This window comes from Cyclopterus lumpus, chromosome 19 (assembly GCF_009769545.1).
Source record: "Cyclopterus lumpus isolate fCycLum1 chromosome 19, fCycLum1.pri, whole genome shotgun sequence".
NCBI classification, from domain to species: domain Eukaryota; kingdom Metazoa; phylum Chordata; class Actinopteri; order Perciformes; family Cyclopteridae; genus Cyclopterus; species Cyclopterus lumpus.
In genome coordinates, this window is record NC_046984.1 from 18,599,158 (window position 1) to 18,604,157 (window position 5,000).

At 42.2% G+C, this 5,000-nt stretch overlaps 1 protein-coding gene across 3 annotated transcripts in view; it reads left to right on the forward strand.

Moving 5' to 3' along the window:
- Nucleotides 1–5,000, forward strand: part of stxbp4 (syntaxin binding protein 4) — a 42,687-nt gene that overhangs the window by 3,041 nt on the left and 34,646 nt on the right. The gene's annotated exons all lie outside the window — the stretch shown is intronic.

The window sequence follows — 5,000 nt, forward strand, 5'->3', positions numbered from 1 at the left end:
CAGTATCAGAACATATACTAGCTTTGCAGTACCAGAACATATACTAGCTTTGCAGTATCAGAACATATACTAGCTTTGCAGTACCAGAACATATACTAGCTTTGCAGTACCAGAACATATACTAGCTTTGCGGTATCAGAACGTATACTAGCTTTGCGGTACCAGAACGTATACTAGCTTTGCTGTACCAGAACGTATACTAGCTTTGCAGTACCAGAACATATACTAGCTTTGCAGTACCAGTACATATAATGGCTTTGCAGTACCAGAACGTATACTAGCTTTGCAGTACCAGAACATATACTAGCTTTGCAGTACCAGAACGTATACTAGCTTTGCAGTACCAGAACGTATACTAGCTTTGCAGTACCAGAACATATACTAGCTTTGCGGTATCAGAACGTATACTAGCTTTGCAGTACCAGAACGTATACTAGCTTTGCGGTACCAGAACATATACTACCTTTGCAGTACCAGAACATATACTAGCTTTGCGGTATCAGAACGTATACTAGCTTTGCAGTACCAGAACATATACTAGCTTTGCGGTATCAGAACGTATACTAGCTTTGCAGTACCAGAACATATACTAGCTTTGCGGTATCAGAACGTATACTAGCTTTGCAGTACCAGAACATATACTAGCTTTGCAGTACCAGAACGTATACTAGCTTTGCGGTACCAGAACATATACTAGCTTTGCAGTACCAGAACATATACTACCTTTGCAGTACCAGAACATATACTAGCTTTGCGGTATCAGAACGTATACTAGCTTTGCAGTACCAGAACATATACTAGCTTTGCGGTATCAGAACGTATACTAGCTTTGCAGTACCAGAACATATACTAGCTTTGCAGTACCAGAACGTATACTAGCTTTGTGGTACCAGAACATATACTAGTTTTGCAGTACCAGAACATATACTAGCTTTGCGGTACCAGAACGTATACTGGCTTTGCGGTACCAGAACATATACTAGCTTTCCAGTACCAGAACGTATACTAGCTTTGCAGTACCAGAACATATACTAGCTTTCCAGTACCAGAACGTATACTAGCTTTGCGGTACCAGAACATATACTAGCTTTGCGGTACCAGTAGATATAATGGCGTTGCAGTACCAGAACGTATACTAGCTTTGCAGTACCAGAACATATACTAGCTTTGCGGTACCAGAACATATACTAGCTTTGCAGTACCAGAACATATACTAGCTTTGCAGTATCAGAACATATACTAGCTTTGCGGTATCAGAACGTATACTGGCTTTGCAGTATCAGAACATATACTAGCTTTGCAGTACCAGAACATATACTAGCTTTGCAGTATCAGAACATATACTAGCTTTGCAGTACCAGAACATATACTAGCTTTGCAGTACCAGAACATATACTAGCTTTGCGGTATCAGAACGTATACTAGCTTTGCGGTACCAGAACATATACTAGCTTTCCAGTACCAGAACGTATACTAGCTTTGCGGTACCAGAACATATACTAGCTTTGCGGTACCAGTAGATATAATGGCGTTGCAGTACCAGAACGTATACTAGCTTTGCAGTACCAGAACATATACTAGCTTTGCGGTACCAGAACATATACTAGCTTTGCAGTACCAGAACATATACTAGCTTTGCGGTACCAGAACATATACTAGCTTTGCAGTACCAGAACATATACTAGCTTTGCAGTATCAGAACATATACTAGCTTTGCGGTATCAGAACGTATACTGGCTTTGCAGTATCAGAACATATACTAGCTTTGCAGTACCAGAACATATACTAGCTTTGCAGTATCAGAACATATACTAGCTTTGCAGTACCAGAACATATACTAGCTTTGCAGTACCAGAACATATACTAGCTTTGCGGTATCAGAACGTATACTAGCTTTGCGGTACCAGAACGTATACTAGCTTTGCTGTACCAGAACGTATACTAGCTTTGCAGTACCAGAACATATACTAGCTTTGCAGTACCAGTACATATAATGGCTTTGCAGTACCAGAACGTATACTAGCTTTGCAGTACCAGAACATATACTAGCTTTGCAGTACCAGAACGTATACTAGCTTTGCAGTACCAGAACGTATACTAGCTTTGCAGTACCAGAACATATACTAGCTTTGCGGTATCAGAACGTATACTAGCTTTGCAGTACCAGAACGTATACTAGCTTTGCGGTACCAGAACATATACTACCTTTGCAGTACCAGAACATATACTAGCTTTGCGGTATCAGAACGTATACTAGCTTTGCAGTACCAGAACATATACTAGCTTTGCGGTATCAGAACGTATACTAGCTTTGCAGTACCAGAACATATACTAGCTTTGCGGTATCAGAACGTATACTAGCTTTGCAGTACCAGAACATATACTAGCTTTGCAGTACCAGAACGTATACTAGCTTTGCGGTACCAGAACATATACTAGCTTTGCAGTACCAGAACATATACTACCTTTGCAGTACCAGAACATATACTAGCTTTGCGGTATCAGAACGTATACTAGCTTTGCAGTACCAGAACATATACTAGCTTTGCGGTATCAGAACGTATACTAGCTTTGCAGTACCAGAACATATACTAGCTTTGCAGTACCAGAACGTATACTAGCTTTGTGGTACCAGAACATATACTAGTTTTGCAGTACCAGAACATATACTAGCTTTGCGGTACCAGAACGTATACTGGCTTTGCGGTACCAGAACATATACTAGCTTTCCAGTACCAGAACGTATACTAGCTTTGCAGTACCAGAACATATACTAGCTTTCCAGTACCAGAACGTATACTAGCTTTGCGGTACCAGAACATATACTAGCTTTGCGGTACCAGTAGATATAATGGCGTTGCAGTACCAGAACGTATACTAGCTTTGCAGTACCAGAACATATACTAGCTTTGCGGTACCAGTAGATATAATGGCGTTGCAGTACCAGAACATATACTGGCTTTGCGGTACCAGAACATATACTGGCTTTGCGGTATCAGAACGTATACTGGCTTTGCAGTACCAGAACATATACTGGCTTTGCGGTACCAGAACATATACTGGCTTTGCAGTACCAGTACATATACTAGCTTTGCGGTACCAGAACATATACTAGCTTTGCAGTATCAGAACATATACTAGCTTTGCAGTACCAGTACATATACTGGCGTTGCAGTACCAGAACGTATACTAGCTTTGCGGTACCAGAACGTATACTAGCTTTGCGGTACCAGAACGTATACTAGCTTTTCGGTACCAGTACATATACTAGCTTTGCGGTACCAGAACGTATACTGGCTTTGCGGTACCAGTACATATACTGGCTTTACGGTACCAGAACATATACTAGCTTTGCGGTATCAGAACATATACTAGCTTTGCGGTACCAGAACGTGTACTAGCTTTGCGGTACCAGAACGTATACTAGCTTTGCGGTACCAGTACATATACTAGCTTTGCGGTATCAGAACATATACTAGCTTTGCGGTACCAGAACATATACTAGCTTTGCGGTATCAGAACATATACTAGCTTTGCAGTACCAGAACATATACTAGCTTTGCGGTACCAGTACATATACTAGCTTTGCGGTACCAGAACGTATACTAGCTTTGCGGTACCAGTACATATACTAGCTTTGCGGTATCAGAACATATACTAGCTTTGCGGTACCAGAACGTATACTAGCTTTGCAGTACCAGAACATATACTAGCTTTGCGGTACCAGAACGTATACTAGCTTTGCGGTACCAGTACATATACTAGCTTTGCAGTACCAGAACATATACTGGCTTTGCGGTACCAGAACGTATACTAGCTTTGCGGTACCAGTACATATACTGGCTTTACGGTACCAGAACATATACTAGCTTTGCGGTATCAGAACATATACTGGCTTTGCAGTACCAGAACATATACTAGCTTTGCGGTACCAGTACATATACTAGCTTTGCGGTACCAGAACGTATACTGGCTTTGCGGTACCAGTACATATACTGGCTTTGCGGTACCAGTACATATACTGGCTTTACGGTACCAGAACATATACTAGCTTTGCGGTATCAGAACATATACTGGCTTTGCAGTACCAGAACATATACTGGCTTTGCGGTACCAGTACATATACTGGCTTTGCGGTACCAGTACGTATACTGGCTTTGCGGTACCAGTACATGTACTGGCTTTGCGGTACCAGAACATATGCTGGCTTTGCGGTACCAGTACATATACTGGCTTTGCGGTATCAGAACATATACTGGCTTTGCGGTACCAGTACATATACTGGCTTTGCGGTATCAGAACATATACTGGCTTTGCGGTACCAGTACATATACTGGCTTTGCGGTACCAGAACATATACTGGCTTTGCGGTACCAGAACATATACTGGCTTTGCGGTACCAGTACGTATACTGGCTTTGCGGTACCAGTACATGTACTGGCTTTGCGGTACCAGAACATATGCTGGCTTTGCGGTACCAGTACATATACTGGCTTTGCGGTATCAGAACATATACTGGCTTTGCGGTACCAGTACATATACTGGCTTTGCGGTATCAGAACATATACTGGCTTTGCGGTACCAGTACATATACTGGCTTTGCGGTACCAGAACATATACTGGCTTTGCGGTACCAGAACATATACTGGCTTTGCGGTACCAGTACATATACTGGCTTTGCGGTACCAGAACATATACTGGCTTTGCGGTACCAGTACATATACTGGCTTTGCGGTACCAGAACATATACTGGCTTTGCGGTACCAGTACATATACTGGCTTTGCGGTACCAGTACATATATTAGCTTTGCGGTATACTGGTACGTTTCCCTTCATTCTATGACAGATCTTGTGATGTATTTGCCCGTCTGATCCCTGCCTGCCTTTTGAACTTCCTTCTCTTAGTCTGATCCCTAATTGGTTTAGGATCTTCTCCTACTAACCTGTTCCACGGCTGAGCCTCTAACTTCAGCTGCCCGGTTGTGCTTTTGGCTCCAGAC